The following is a 17,408-nucleotide window of genomic DNA, read 5'->3' on the forward strand; positions in this document are numbered from 1 at the left end:
CCTAAACATCCCTAGGTCCACTGTTTCCGATATGATAGTGAAGTGGAAACGTGAAGGGACGCGTACAGCACAAAAGCGTACAGGCCGACCTCGTCTGTTGACTGACAGAGGCCGCCGACAATCGAAGAGCGTCTTAATGTGTAATAGGCAGACATCTATCCAGACCGTCACACAGGAATTCCAAACTGCATCAGGATCCACTGCAAGTACTATGACAGTTAGGCGGAAGATGAGAAAACTTTGATTTCACGATCGAGCGGCTACTCATAAGCCACACATCACACCGGTAAATGCGAAACGAGGCCTCGCTTGTGTAAGGAGCGTAAACATTGGACGACTGAACAGTGGAAAAACGTTGTGTGGAGTACACAATGTACAGAATGTGGCGATCCGATGGCAGGGTGTGGGTATGGCGAATGCCCGGTGAACGTCATCTGCCAGCATGTGTAGTGCCAACAGTAAAATTCGGAGGCGGTGGTGTTATGGTGTGGTCGTGTTTTTTATGGAGGGGGCTTTCATTCCTAGTTGTTTTGCGTGGCACTATAACAGCACAGGACTACATTGATGTTTAAAGCATCTTCCGGTTTTCCACTGTGGAAGAGCAATTCGGGAATAGCGATTGCATCTTTCAACACGATCGAGCACCTGTTCATAATACAAGGCCTGTGGCGGAGTGGTTACACGACAATAACATACCTGTAATGGATGTAACTGGCCTGCACAGAGTCCTGACCTGAATCCTACAGAACATATTTGGGATGTTTTGGAACGCCGACTTCGTGCCAGGCCTCACCGACCGACATCGATACCTCTCCTCAGTGCAGCACTCCATGAAGAATGGGCTGCCATTCCGCAAGAAACCTTCCATCACCTCATTGAACGTATGTCAGTGAGAGTGGAAGCTGTCATCAAGGCTAAGGGTGGGCCAACACCATATTGAACTCCAGAATTAACGATGGAGGGCGCCACGAACTTGTAAGTCATTTTCAGCCAGGCGTCCGGATACTGTTGAGCACATAATGTACCTTATTCTGTTCACACCCCTTACATACCCTACCAAGTCTGGTAGCTACACTAAACATGAACAGCACTCTGGTGGGCCTTCTATTTGTCACAGGGATTGCCACTCTAATCATTTAAATACTGTCTACACGTACACGAAGTTACAGTGACATCTGACCGTGTCTTCTGGGTTCTTCACTTTTTTGTCGGACAGTGTACATCAGTTGTTTCTCGTGCCGAGGTATTCAGCATCGGTTTAGGAGTAGTTCGACACTAATAAATCATTTAATGCTCCTTTTAAACTGAACTTCGTTAGTTTCGTAGCCAAATTTTTTATGACTGCTATTGAGGATGTGTGTTTATAAATGACGGACGGCTTTCTGGATCGAGGCAGATAACTTTAAATCTTTATGTAGATAATTAGCATTTCTAGTATTCAGTCCATGAAAGGAGTTCTTAATTTTTTTTTTAAAAGTATTTCATTAAGGAATCAATATACTGGGAAGCGGCAGTTAGCATCTTTAACAGGTCTCTGAATGGCGTTCTGAGTTCAAACCACAAGTAATTCGCGTGACACGCTTTTGGTCTCGAAAAACTTCAATGTCTCTTGATGAGTTGCACGAAGATATGGCATTGTGTAAAGAAAGTCAATGAAGTATGTAAGACCTTTTATTTTTAATATCAGCTATACCAGACAGCAATCGAATTGAAATTAAAGATTTATTAAGACGCTTCAGCGTTTCTGTGGTATTACGCTCATCCCAGATTATTTCAGTATGAGCTACAGTCCTAAGAACTAACGCTGTTAACCTCTTCTTGTCATATTTCAGACAGATACGGGGAGGAGAGCTCTTGTAAGTTCAACACTGCATGTCGTTTGTCCTTTCAAGGTCAACTGACAGTTAATTTCATTATCCGTTCTTTGTAAATCAATACAGTTCTCTTCCTTTCGCAGATATTGCCATACGAGATCTACTGAATGAAGAGACTATCTCTGCAATGAAGCAAAATTGCGCACAGATCAGTTCTTTGTATCTGACAGACTAGAAATGGTGGAATTTCACTGGACACAAGAGAGTGGGCTCAAGTGTATTATGTTGAGAAATCAATTATCGTTACCAAGAACATGTTTCTGTTTTTTCTTTTTCAGCTTACATCTACCCAGCGTGTTGTCCGGAACGAAGGCATTTTAGACGCTGTCAGACTATGTAGAGAATACTGTGAGTATATTTTCTGGTGACTATAAAGGCTGAGCTTTCCTATGACTCGTGGTAACACGAACGTTGTGTGCCATAGTCCCCGGACATTTAACTACACGTCACTGTAGCCATAAACGTCGACGCCAGTAATCCAGTGACTAATGTCACCAAAGAATGCAGGTTAACTCTGAGCCAGTGCAGTGTGTTCAAAGCAACGATCTGTGCACCACGGATGTACCACAGTACAGGAACAGAATGCTTGGCGCTCTCTTGTTGTTAACAACTTGACGTCACTGAACAGCCGAAGGCAGCAGCTGCTTATCGTAGATACACGGATTACGGGCGCCCTGGCGTTGGAGGCTGAACTGCACTAAAACTTAAACAATATTAGTGAGCAACAGAAGCGAATTTCATCACAGATGGGTCCGCCTGCAAGCCAGTTTGGTTTCATTAGGAACAGGACGAGCATTGGCAGCGTTTCAACGTAGAACTATGGTTCTACTGTGAAGGCAAGTATTGAGCTCCCGGCAGCTCACTTGTTTGTATATTCGTTTTCATCTCATCTCGGCGATGATCGAAAATAGGAAACGTGAACTTCTTCGGTTAAGCCATTTCGGAAGACAGAATTCAGTATTCCGGCCTTCATTTTATCAAAAATGGTTCAAATGGCTCTGAGCACTATGGGACTTAACAGCTCAGGTCATCAGTCCCCTAGAACTTAGAACTACTTAAACCTAACTAACCTAAGGACATCACACACATCCGTGCCCGAGGCAGGATTCGAACGTGCGACCGTAGCTGCCGCGCGGTTCCAGACTGAAGCGCCCAGAACCGCTCGGCCACCAGCGGCCGCCCTTCATTTTATCATTTTCTACTTCAGTTCATCAGCACCACCAATGAAAAGTTTGACAGGTGATTGTCTTCCGTTAAGTTGTTTCACATAGGACAAAAATCTTTCTGAATCCTTCCAAACTCTTAATCTTCTTGTCGAATCCGTGAACGTTGCCCTCACGAAGGCCCGCGGTATACCTGGACAATAAGGTTGCACCGTACCACATTCAGCCTTCCAGCCACTGTCTCCCCACAACACGACTGCAAGGAAATAAACACTTGAGACTCCACGTCCGCGGCCTGTAAACAGAAGCATAATTACCGACCTTCTTATGAAAAGTTCCGCGCAAGAACGCGGCGCCAGCGTCGACCCAGGCGGCGCTACAATCACGGAGCTATTTCCTGTGCCGGCCACTTGCCGTCTGGAAACTGTTCGTATATACTTCCGCGCCGGTCAGAGTGGCAGAGCGGTTCTAGGCGCTACGGTCTGGAACCGCGCGACCGCTACGGTCGCAGGTTCGAATCCTGCTTCGGGCATGGATGTGTGTGACGTCCTTAGGTTAGTTAGTTTTCAGTAGTTCTAAGTTCTAGGGGACTGGTGATCATAGAAATTAAGTCCCATAGTGTTCAGAGCCATTTGAACTATTTTTTATGTACTTCTGCCGGACGTGTACTTAACCAGCCGCCCGGCCCACAGCAACTTACTCGAACTCCACAACCTTCGGAGGTCGAAGTGAAGTGCCAGCCAGCCAGCCGTGAGCTCCGCCACAGTGTTGGACACCAGCCGTCTCCACGTGCAGCCAACCTGTCAACACGGCTAACCACAGCCTGGAAGAACTTGACTGCAGAACGTTCCCGAGTCGCCTCACCATCACGTTCGGCACCTGCCACCGATCGTAGCCTCGTGGGTCCACCGCGTCCGGCCATCTAGGTTTAAGTTTTCGTCATTTCCCTAAATCGCTGTACGCGAATGCCCGGATGATTCCTTTGAAAGAGCACGTCCCTTCCCCTTCCTTGACACAGTCCGGGTTGTGCTCCGTCTCTAATGACCTCGGATGTAGACGGGACGTTAAACACTACCTATCTTCCTTCCCTCCTTCGTGGGTCCAGCTCCGTACGCTCCACGAACTGATGCGTCGTCACTGTGCAGCCGCCGACCACGGCCTGACTGGACGCCGCCTGTCCTAAGTCCTCCGACCCATCAGCCGTCACCAGGAGCAGCCATTGCTTTCTACTGACCACTGCCTCGTAGGACTCGGCTTTTATAAGCGCGTGAGACTTGCTTATTTCAACGATCGAAGCTAGACTCTGAGTGAACTTTCCTGCTGGTGGATACAATGTTAACCTTATTTCTCATCGTCAACGAGTGACTCTTTATTTCGCCCGCATCTCGTGGTCGTGCGGTTGCGTTCTCGCTTCCCACGCCCGGGTTCCCGGGTTCGATTCCCGGCGGGGTCAGGGATTTTCTCTGCCTCGTGATGGCTGGGTGTTGTGTGCTGTCCTTAGGTTAGTTAGGTTTAAGTAGTTCTAAGTTCTAGGGGACTTATGACCACAGCAGTTGAGTCCCATAGTGCTCAGAGCCATTTTTGACTCTTTATTTCGTTCTCGTTATGACGCAGTGACTCTGAATTTTCCTGTTATACATGTTCTGTGTTCAGTGACATAATACAACATTGTTTATCAGTACGGCTGGCGTATCAGTAAGTGTGACGTTCCCATTGTGGCCACAGACGGAAAAAATTTCATTCAAGATTTATTTCAAGATACGAAGGAATTAAAAGACATTAGCTGCCAGCGTGCTTTGATTTATATCAATGGGGCAGGTTGAAAATTTGTCCCTGACCAAGATTCAAACCTGGGTCTTATCCTTACTAGACAGAAGCACTGACTACTGCGCCATCCACACACGGTGGTCACTACAACCGCACGGATCACCCCAGCACGCCTCCCGTCAGAACCCGTCAGAACGTCTACAGATGTAGTGAGCCTGCTCCTCGTTAGCGTCACTGCTCGCGGTGTCTTCCCGATCCCCGCAAGAGTTCGTGCTTGGTGTGCATCTGCATTGAAGGGATAAAATGGTTCAAATGGCTCTAAGCACTATAGGACTTAACATCTGAGGTCATCAGTCCCCTAGACTTAGAACTAACCTGAGGACATCACACACATCCATGCCCGAGGCAGGATTCGAACCTGCGACCGTAGCAGCAGCGCGGTTCCGGACTGAAGCGCCTAGAACCTCTCGGCCACAGCGGCCGGCTTTGAAGAGATCATTGGTCACCATCGCCTATATATGTATACAATGTCTGATCTTTCGGACACGTCCGAAAGAACAAACACCAGATATACAAAATTTGTTTGTTGTCGCTTGAATCTGTTCGCACACATGGCATATGAACTGGAGGCAGAGATCCTCCGCAGAGCTGATTGGTGAGGTACTTTCTAGAAATTTTCTTTTCGCTCATGCTTAGCAGAAATGTTTCTGCCTTTCTTAACTTTTTATTGAAGAATTTCGGACCTTTTGATTTTAAAAATCCCATTCATTTCCTTTGTTCATAACTTATGCGCAGCGCTCAAAATAAACTTCTGAAAATATGTTTCTTACAATGTTAAAAGCTTCTTTGTCCCTGCCTACCATTCTAAGCATGTTCCTCTTCCATTCTACAGTAGCTAGATTTAAATCTCCTCCTCCACGATTGCATTATCTGAAATTTTACACGCAGTGTTCCTCAAGCCTGCTATGAAGAGTTTCACTTCTTCGCTTCTCGATAGGGATGAATATTATAAATACTATTCTAACCCTACTTAACAAGTTTACTACACGTCGGATCTGTTGACTCCGTGTCGTGAATCTCGTAAGTATCTACGGCATCACGTCGTATGCAGATACAATTAAAATTATTTTGTCGCCATTTTAGTTGCTTATTTATACACTTTGTATGGGGTACAAGTGCAGTTAATCCTGTTGATGGCTGACGACAGTGTACTGTACATTACACCAATATTTACTTCATTTATAGAGTACTCGTTATATCTGTTACGAGTAGTATGTTTTTAGGTCGGTTAATACCTTCTAAGTGCATGTGGCAAAAGCAAGCCATTAATGTTTATTTTCCCCTGGGAAGCATGTCAGGTGTTGAAGTGTAGAAGCATGGACGGAGAATGGTTGTCTATACTGGCAGGCATAGTCAACTTCCTGGCGCAGATACGACCGTACAGGAAATATCACTTAAAAAAGGGTTGAATGTTCAGTAAACTTCGGAAAATTTCTGTCATATATCTGAATACTTTGTTTCATAATTCTTAAAAAAAATGGCTCTAAGCACTATGGGATTTAACATCTGAAGTCATCAGTCCCCTAGACTCAGAACTACTTAAACCTAACTGACCTAAGGACACCATTCACATCCAGGTCCGAGGCAGGGTTCGAACCTGCGACCGTAACAGCCGCGTAGTTCCGGACTGAAGCGCCTAGAACCGCTCGATCAGTTCTTCAAAAGCCTTTTCGTGTAAGCTTGAGTCCAACACCACAAGGCAACTACCTCCAGTAACTTCATTTTAGCCGCAGCCACACGGTGACCTGACACGCGTGAGCTGCTCTGAGTGGTGTGGAAGATCGAATCCTCAGCTGCTGTGAGTGGTGTGGAGGATCGAATCCACGACTGCCTCGCAGTGAATTTTCCATGGTAACAACAAGCTTCATAGTACTGGAATGCTGCTACAAGAATAACATGTATGAGAGACGCATGAAGAGCAAAGTTTCTTTCGTCATCTGCCATTGAATTATGCAGAATTGATGTTAATTTCGTGTGTTTCACGTTTCTGAGCCTGAAGCGGAAAAACTGGATTGACGTTTCTGAGGCGTAAATGGAAAAACTGGGCTGCCATTTGTCTAAACAAACTTGGAAGCTCTCCCAAAATACATACAGGACGGCTGGCGAATCAGACCAACGGTTGTAATTTCGGAGCAGGGATTCACACGCGACATGCTTACTCAACTATAGATGTAGTTTCTGCACATAGTTATGTAAATGCCCTGTCAGATATTTCAAAAGAGTGGATGTGTCACTATAAAACCAAATAATACATCTAGCAACCACATATAGAACTGGTTTTAATATATGAATGTGATGCCGAGACTCTGTCAAATAAGATGAAGGCCACAATGTATTCAAAAGATAGGTGTTACGTAAAAGTTTTCAGATAGTGAAGGCCCTGTCAATGGAAGAAAAAGCATAGAACTGGATGGCCTATTTAATAAGATTGACTCTGTAGCGAAGATAAAATCTAACAGGATTAATTGGAGTGATCATACGATGAGCTGAAACTATTAAGATTGTGGTAGAATAATCTCTAGAAGGATGACATAAATGGAGATTTTTAGATAATACGGAATAGGACCGACAATTTTATAAAATTATCGTTTGCTGAGAACATCGTAAGATAAACAAGTTTGGCAGCATTTTATTAAATAAACACCAGAGAGCTTACATAGCTTTAACTGTCTTGTATTATTATTATTTCTTTCCTTTCTCAGACGTTATATCTGGTTAAAAATGGAAAGTGACGCGGACCTTGATCAAGCGTGACTTCCTTTTAACTGTACGGTATATGTTACATTGCATTTAGAAACTTTCGGGTAATTAAACATGTATCAATAATTACAGATTTCAGTAGTTGTATATATATGTTTGGATGTAGCTGTATAGTGTTGATGTACTGGTGTATATCGTGTGGTATGACTCCTGTAGTTGATAGTATAATTGGTATAATGTCAACTTTAACCTGATGCCACATGTCCTTGACTTCCTCAGCCAGTTGGATGTATTTTTCAATTTTTTCTCCTGTTTTCTTCTGTATATTTGTAGTATTAGGTATGGATATTTCCATTAGTTGTGTTGATTTCTTCTTTTTACTGGTGAGTATGATGTCAGGTTTGTTACGTGGTGTTGTTTTATCTGTTATAATGGTTCTGTTCTGTATAATTTGTATTCATCATTCTCCAGTACACTTTATGGTGCATACTTGTATGTGGGACCATGTTGTTTTATTAGTTTATGTTGTATGGCAAGTTGTTGATGTATTATTTTTGCTGCATTTCATGTCTTCTGGGGTATTCTGTATTTGCTAGTATTGTACATCTGCTTGTGATGTGATCTACTGTTTCTATTTGTTGTTTGCAAAGTCTGCATTTATCTGTTGTGGTATTGGGATCTTTAATAATATGCTTGCTGTAATATCTGGTGTTTATTGTTTGATCCTGTATTGCAATCATGAATCCTTCCGTCTCACTGTATATATTGACTTTTCTTAGCCATGTGTTGGATGCGTCTTGATCGATGTGTGGCTGTGTTAGATGATACGGGTGCTTGCCATGCAGTGTTTTCTTTTTCCAATTTACTTTCTTCGTATCTGTTGATGTTATGTTATCTAAAGGGTTGTAGAAGTGGTTATGAAATTGCAATGGTGTAGCCGATGTATTTATATGAGTGATTGCTTTGTGTATTTTGCTAGTTTCTGCTCGTTCTATAAAGAATTTTCTTAAATTGTCTACCTGTCCATAATGTAAGTTTTTTATGTCGATAAATCCCCTTCCTCCTTCTTTTCTGCTTAATGTGAATCTTTCTGTTGCTGAAAGTATGTGAGGTATTCTATATTTGTGAAATTGTGATCGTGTAAGTGTATTGAGTGCTTCTAGGTTTGTGTTACTCCATTTCACTACTCCAAATGAGTAGGTCAATATTGGTATAGAATAGGTATTTATAGCTTTTGTCTTGTTTCTTGCTGTCAATTCTGTTTTCAGTATTTTTGTTAGTCTTTGTCTATATTTTTCTTTTAGTTCTTATTTAATATTTGTATCATCTATTCCTATTTTTTGTCTGTATCTTAGATATTTATAGGCATCTGTTTTTTCCATCGCTTCTAGGCAGTCGCTGTGGTTATCCAATATGTAATCTTCTTGTTTAGTGTGTTTTCCCTTGACTATGCTATTTTTCTTACATTTGTCTGTTCCAAAAGCCATATTTATATCATTGCTGAATACTTCTGTTATCTTTAGTAATTGGTTGAGTTGTTGATTTGTTGCTGCCAGTAGTTTTAGATCATCCACGTATAGCAAATGTGTTATTTTGTGTGGGTATGTTCCAGTAATATTATATCCATAATTTGTATTATTTAGCATGTTGGATAGTGGGTTCAGAGCATGGCAGAACCAGAAAGGACTTAATGAGTCTCCTTGGTATATTCCACACTTAATCTGTATTGGCTGTGATGTGATATTATTTGAATTTGTTTGGATATTAAGTGTGGTTTTCCAATTTTTCACTACTATGTTTAGGAACTGTGTTAATTTAGGATCTACTTTGTATATATCCAATATCTGTAGTAACCATGAGTGTGGTACACTATCAAAACCTTTTTGGTAATCAATGTATGCGTAGTGCAGCGACCTTTGTTTAGTTTTAGCTTGATATGTCACCTCTGCATCTATTATCAGTTGCTCTTTACATCCTCATGCTCCTTTGCAGCAGCCTTTTTGTTCTTCATTTATAATTTTGTTCTGTGTTGTATGTGTCATTAAATTCTGTGTAATGACTGAAGTTAATATTTTGTATATTGTTGGTAGGTGTGTTATGGGGTGATATTTAGCTGGGTTTGCTGTGTCTGCTTGATCTTTAGGCTTCAGATAAGTTATTCCATGTGTAAGTGTATCAGGGAATGTGTATGGGTCTGCAATGTAACTGTTAAATAATTGAGTTAGATGTGAATGTGTTGAGGTGAACTTCTTTAGCCAGAAATTTGCTATTTTATCATTTCAAGGGGCTTCCAATTGTGCGTAGAATTAATTGCTCGGGTGACTTCATGTTGCAAATTTATCACATCAGGAATTTGTGGTATCATCTTGTATGAGTCTGTTTCTGCTTGTATCCACCGTGCGTGTCTGTTATGTTGTACCGGGTTTGACCATATGTTGCTCCAGAAGTGTTCCATGTCTGTTGTGTTTGGTGGATTGTCTATTTTAATGTGTGTGTTATCTATTGCCTGGTAAAATTTCTTTTGGTTTGTGTTGAATGTTTGGTTTTGTTTCCTTCTATTTTCACTTTTTTTGTATCTTCTAAGTCGTTTGGTCAATGCTTGTAATTTCTGCTTCTTTTCATCTAATTGCTCTATCGCTTCTTGTTGTGAGATTTTTACCTAACCTTTTTTGTTTTTTCTCTGATATTTCATTTCTTATAAATTGTGTTAGCTGTCCGATGTCTTTTCTCAGTTTTTCTATTCTGATCTGTAGCCTGTGTTGCCATGCTGGTTTTGTGGGTTTCTTCTGTGTGTTGGTTGGCACTGATCTCTGCCTAGTGTGTATATTTAGTGTAGTGAGTGCTCCTACATAAACCAGTAGTTGTAACTCTTCCATAGTTGTATTTTCATTTATTTTGTTGTGTATGATTGTGTTGATAGTTTTTATTGTTGTTTCGACTTGTGGGTTATTTGGCGGTCTATGCAAGAATGGTCTAATGTCTGTATTTGTGACTTTGTATTCTATATATGTCAACTGAAATTTTTCTTCTGTATCTAACATGTGTGTCACTGCACGTTCTATTTGTGCTTGTTCTGGTTGCTGTCTTAAGATTTCGTTTTCCTCTGATTGTTTAATTGATGCGTGTTGTTCGTGGTTTGTTTGCTCTGGGATGTTTGAGTCCATTACTGTATTTTCTTCTTCTTCTCATTGCACATTATTTTGTTCCAGTATTTGTTGTACTTGTTGTTCGATGTTTTCTAATTCTGACTGGGGTATCCTGTTAATTTTGATTATTACACGAATCTGATCAGCTAGTCGCTGTTCTGTTAAAAATTTTAAATCTGGGTATCTGGTAACAAATGTTGTGTAAACTTGTGATCTGTATCCAGTTGTGTTGGTTCCTAAGTTCGTTGCTTGGTAATAACAGAACATGAGGTGTCGGTTAACTTCATCTGACCATCTCATCCTCTGTCTTTGTTTTCCTTCTAGGGTGGTTGCAGGAAGCATGTCTAGCAAAACACCTCTATTTGGATTTAAATCTTTTCCGTGTGGCTAGCAGTGTCGTTACCATTATGGACAGGAATAGGGTTCAAGCGTCGTCCCCGACCATGACAGCGCTTGTCCGAGGCTTCATTAGTTCTGTCCTGAACCAACTAATCACACTTAAAGGGAGTTAGCCCTATTAGTGGTTTGTTATTTTCGTCGCCTTTTACGAGTGGCAGAACATACCGAAGGCCTATTCTTTTCCCGAGCCTCCACGGGGTTTATTATTATTATTATTATTATTATTATTATTATCTGGAAGTGATGTATCAGTGCTGACAATAATGATTAAAATTAGAGTGGCAACCTTTTCGAAACTTCTTCTCACTGATACCCCCCGCCCCCAGTTTGGATTCTGGAGAAATGTAGGAACACGTGAGACACTCATAAGACTTATCAAAGAAGTAAGTTTAAGACAAATCAAACCTCACATTTGCAGTATTTGATGGCTCAGCGAACGCTTATGATAATGATGGTTGAAATACACTCTTTGAATTCGTGACGGTGTCAAGGTAAAATACAGAGAGCTGAACATTATTTACAACTTGTTCAGAAACAAGACGGCGACTATAAGAGTCGAATGACACGAAAAGGCAGCAGTAGTTGAGAACGGAATGAGACGAGATCGTAGCCTGCTGTGGTGGAGTAGGAGACCAAACAGCTAAGGTCATCAGTCTCCTATTCACTCCCAGGACAGAAGCAGTGTACCCCAATCTGTCTGCATACAAAATAAATTTTGTGTGCAAGTGTGAGAGTGTGCTCTATATGTTTGAGTAAAGTATATATGAGACGGACCATGGGAACCAGCCCAGTATTCACCTAGTGGGATGCGAGAAACCTCCTAAAAACCATATTCAGCTTTGGCAGCACGCTGACCCTTCGTCGTTAATCCACTGTGCATATTCGATCCAGGGCCAGTGCACCTCCCCGTCCAGGAAGCAGTCGCATTAACACGTGCAGCTACCTGGAAAGGTGGTTGCATCCTCTTGCTGATGTTTCTAGATCTGCACATTGACAAGCAGTAAAGGAAACAAGGAGAAATCTGGAACAGGTATTGAAGTTCAAGGAGAAGAAATAAAACTGTCTTCGAGCGACAGCAAAGGACTTCAAAGAGCAGCTGAATGGAATGGACAGTGTCTTGAAAGGAGGACGTAAGATGAACACCAACAAAAGCCAAGCAAGAGTAAGGGAATGTACACATACTTCGCAAGTAAGTTTTGTAATTAGACATGATTTTGTTAACATTATACATCATTCTCAAAGTATCAGCCTTCGTTTGGAGCCTGCTGCTGGCTAGTGGAGTGATGCTTATCTACTCCCAGTGCTGGGTCAGGTGGGTACTTATAGAGCATTTATCCATGTGCACAGCCAGCAGCTACTAGCACCACTGGGCAGTGTTGCTGGCCACAAATCATTCCACACACTGGACCTCCAGTCAGCCAGAGGCAGTGGCTGCTGGTAGTGGCGGTGGTAGCAAGTGGAAATGAGGCAATTTATCTGTATGGCCGGCACTAGAGCATACACAAATAGTAACTTGGCCCTGCAGCATCAGCACTGTGCAGATGGGGATACTTTGGATACGTCGCTGGAGTGGAATTGGTGTGCAAGGAAAGGACACTCCTCAGTGCAGTATTTGTTTGGTTAAATAACAGTTCCTGTCTATCACACACACACTCACTCTTTAAAGTATAGGATCCCTGAACTACTTGTTTTTAGCAGTCATACTATATGGCATTTCATGCCATTTTATATTTAGCATAGTGCTGATGGCGCTTGTAATATATTTTTAATATCTTGGATAGTGAAGTTATGATTGTGGCAGTAATATTGGACTATAAATTATAGTAATTAAGATAAGAGTGAAATAAATATGGCCATTTGGGTAACAAATTATAGCTATAAGGATCCTGGAAATCAGGCAACCATGCAGGTTGCTCTCATATTCCTCACCCAGCAGGACAATGCTCTATCTCCTATTTTGAGTTTCCCATTGTTTATATGAAGACAATTAGCCCAGAGAAGTGGGAGGTGCATAGGGGTGTGGTTGGGCAGATGGGTAGGAGTAGTAGCAGACAGAGAGGAGGGATGAGGAGAGGAGGGGAGGGGAAACGGCGAGATGGGGGAGGTCTGGCAAAAATGTAGGCTGGACTGATACTCTCTTTGCGCCACTACTAATGTCTACGCATACAAAGTTGCGAGCATTAGGCATGTATGTCAACACTTACTCGTCACTTGTTGAAAATCTTTTCTTGATACCTTGCAATATTCCCAAACTTTATTACTGTCTTTTATCTTTTATATGTATGGCTCCACTGCTGCTGTGGGTTTCTTGAGGGAAGTCATTTTCCTGCGCAGGCTGTTTTGCTTTGAAGCAGCAACATTATTTCATTATTTCGCGATTTGCTAGTTTCGCCTGTCTAGGGAATTACCAGGCTAAATCACAGTTAATAGTTTGTAATGCCTATAGCTTTATATATTCCACTTATCCGTATGGAAGAAGCAACATCAGATGGCATCCCTAATAAAGCTTTTGCACAAGTAACGTTGTTATGGGTACACGTATCTCAGATGTAGAATTCATGAGTAAAAAGGAATAAGTGCTACTTTTGATTTTGAGATGCTGACCACGCCATATGAATTTCCATTTGAATTAGTTACAATAAAGTATTTTAATCCGTTGTAAGATGGCACAGTGACAAAACCGTCATGTTGTTGTTGGTGTTGTTGCTGTTGTCGTTGTGGTGGTGGTGGTGGTGGTGGTGGTGGTGGTCTTCAGTCCAGCGACTAGTTTGTTGCAGCTCTCCATGCTACTCTATCCTGTGCAAGTCTCTCCATCTCCGAATAACTACTGCAACCGACATCCTTCTACATCTGCTTACTGTACTCACCTCTCGGTCTCCCTCTACGATTTTTACCCTCCACGCTGCCCTCCATCACTAAACTGCTGATCCCTTGATGCCTCAGAACGTGTCCTACCAACCGATCCCTTTTCTAGTCAAGTTGTGCCATAAATTTCTCTTCTCTCCAGTTCTATTCAGTACCTCCTCATTAGTTACTTGATCTATCCACCTAATCTTCAGCGTTCTTCTGTAGCACAACATTTCGAAACCTTCTATTCTCTTCTTGCCTAAGCTGTTCATTGTCCATGTTTCACTTGCATACATGGCTACACTTCATACAAATACTTTCAGAAAAGACATCTGATACTTAAATCTATACTCGATGTTAACAAATTTCTCTTCATCAGAAACGCGTTTCTTGCCATAGCCAGTCTACTTCCACCGTCATCAGTTACTTTGCTCCCCAAGTAGCAAAACTCATTTACTACTTTTAGTCTCTCGTTTCATAATCTAATTCCTCAGCATCACCTGATTTCATTCGACTACCTTCTATTATCCTCGTTTTGCTTTTGTTGATTTTCATCTTATACCCACCTTTCACGACACGGTCCATTCTGTTCAGCTGCTCTTCCAGGTCCTTTGCTGTGTCTGACAAAATTACAATGTCATCGGCAAACCTCAAAGTTTTTATTCCTTCCCCGTGGATTTTAATTCCTACTCCAAATTTTTCTTTTGTTTCCTTCACTGCTTGCTCTATATGCAGATTGAATAACATCAGGGATAGGCTACAACCCTGTCTTACTCCCTTCTCAATCAATGCTTTCCTTTCGTGCCCCTCGACTATTGCAGCTGCCATCTGGTTTGTGTACAAGTTGTGAACAACCTTTCTCTCCCTGTATTTTAGCCCTGCCACCTTTAGGATTTGAAAGAGAGCATTCCAGTCAACATTGTCAAAAGCTTTCTCTAAGTCTACAAATGCTAGAAACGTAGGTTTGTCTTTCCTAAACCTAACTTCTAAGATAAGTCGTAGGGTCAGTATTGCTTCGTGTGTTCCAACATTTCTACGGAATCCAAACTTGCATGAGTGTCGCATTTAGTCCTTTTTATATATGGATTCCACATCTGACATCGCTTAGCCTGGATATGCGAAATCCATATTAGGACGGCATCACATGCCGTCTCTCCACATTAATCTCTAGAACACGTTATGCAACGTACGTTTTTTTTTCTACTTTGATGTAACTTGACAATGTCCAAGGCGGCGAAATAAGGTAATAGCTTTATAATGATGTAAAGTGGATTTTTCAAAGCAAAACAGCCTAAGCTGGAAAATGACTTCCCTCAAGAAGTTATTAGCTGTATTCACGTTGCTGTGGGGCACACTGCGGGTTCAAAGCCCTCTCCAATGCTAAAACCTGACGTCGGGCGGATCGGAACCCAGTCTAGCCTATCGGAGTTTACTTGACGAGCTTAAAGTACCCTGTTACTGAAGCACTACGACGCATTCACATAAATTTTGACTTGCAACCTGATGGGTTCCAGCTGTCACTTTGCCGGACAGACGGAACAGTCAGGGCGATCAAGCGCACGGGAGGCCGTAGTGGGCGCCCCGCCGCTGAGGGTATTTTGACGCCAGCTCCCGCCAGGGCCGCTGTGTGCTTACAGAGTGCCGGGCACCGCCGAGTGAGCCGGTCCTGTCAACAAACAGCCCGCCACGAGATACCGCCGGGCCCTCACACGTATCTGGTGACAAGCACTTCTGGCACGACAAGTTGTCAGCGCGGCCGCGTCTAGCACCAGAATTAGCTTCGCCTTTTCTGCCCATCTTGATTTTTCAGCATAGCCGAGCGCTGAGGTCACTTGTCTCCTTGAACAGGAAGTCCAGTCTGTTGCTCAGTTTTTAACTCTTCTTGCCGCGGTACACAGGTTAGCTGATTTTCTGGCTTTAGGCCGGTCCTATTTCGAAATACCTGAACGGGGGCTCCCCTACTCTAAATACTTGACTTTCTTCTTGGCTATTTAGAATACGAGGTGCATTCAAGTTCTAAGGCCTCCGATTTTTTTTCTCCGGACTGGAAAGAGATAGAAACATGCGCATTGTTTTAAAATGAGTCCCAGAAATGGCAGCACCGTACGGCAGATGGAATTTTACCGCCAGCGGCGAGAATGAGAACTGTTTTAAATACTTAAAATGGCGACGTTTTCCTTACTTGAACAGCGTGCAATCATTCGTTTTCTGAATTTGCATGGTGTGAAACCAATTGAAATTCATCGACAGCTGAAGCAGACATGTGGTGATGGAGTTATGGATGTGTCGAAAGTGCGTTCGTGGGTGCGACAGTTTAATGAAGGCAGAACATCGTGTGACAACAAACCGAAACAACCTCGGGCTCGCACAAGCCGGTCTGACGACATGATCGAGAAAGTGGAGAGAATTGTTTTGGGGGATCGCCGAATGACTGTTGAACAGATCGCCTCCAGAGTTGGCATTTCTGTGGGTTCAGTGCACACAATCCTGCATGACGACTTGAAAATGCGAAAAGTGTCATCCAGGTGGGTGCCACGAATGCTGATGGACGACCACATGGCTGCCCGTGTGGCATGTTGCCAAGCAATGTTGACGCGCAACGACAGCACGAATGGGACTTTCTTTTCGTCGATTGTGACAATGGATGAGACGTGGATGCCATTTTTCAATCCAGAAACAAAGCGCCAGGCAGCTCAATGGAAGCACACAGATTCGCCGCCACCAAAAAAATTTCGGGTAACCGCCAGTGCTGAAAAAATGATGGTGTCCATGTTCTGGGACAGCGAGGGCGTAATCCTTACCCATTACGTTCCAAAGGGCACTACGGTAACAGGTGCGTCCTATGAAAATGTTTTGAAGAACAAATTCCTTCCTGCACTGCAGTAAAAGCGTCCGGGAAGGGCTGCGCGTGTGCTGTTTCACCAAGACAACGCACTCGCACATCGAGCTAACGTTACGCAACAGTTTCTTCGTGATAACAACTTTGAAGTGATTCCTCATGCTCCCTACTCACCTGACCTGGCTCCTAGTGACTTTTGGCTTTTTCCAACAATGAAAGACACTCTCCGTGGCCGCACATTCACCAGCCGTGCTGCTATTGCCTCAGCGATTTTCCAGTGGTCAAAACAGACTCCTAAAGAAGCCTTCGCCGCTGCCATGGAATCATGGCGTTAGCGTTGTGAAAAATGTGTACGTCTGCAGGGCGATTACGTCGAGAAGTAACGCCAGTTTCATCGATTTCGGGTGAGTAGTTAATTAGAATAAAAATCGGAGGCCTTAGAACTTGAATGCACCTCGTACTCTACGCTTTGTTTATCTTAGATGCCTAGCCGAAAGCACGCTGTAGCAGTGGCGTTCTAACTGTACGACAACGATCTGGTTAGAATTCTGGTAATGGCACAAATGTTCATCTCCTCACTGTCGCCTGCAACAACGCCCTCAAACGGAAACCT

General features: G+C 42.9%; 1 protein-coding gene across 1 annotated transcript in view; it reads right to left on the reverse strand.

Moving 5' to 3' along the window:
- LOC126457439 (uncharacterized) overlaps positions 1 to 17,408 on the reverse strand; it is a 298,987-nt gene that overhangs the window by 116,496 nt on the left and 165,083 nt on the right. The gene's annotated exons all lie outside the window — the stretch shown is intronic.

The sequence above is a fragment of the Schistocerca serialis genome, chromosome 2 (assembly GCF_023864345.2).
Source record: "Schistocerca serialis cubense isolate TAMUIC-IGC-003099 chromosome 2, iqSchSeri2.2, whole genome shotgun sequence".
Classification (NCBI taxonomy): Eukaryota; Metazoa; Arthropoda; class Insecta; order Orthoptera; family Acrididae; genus Schistocerca; species Schistocerca serialis.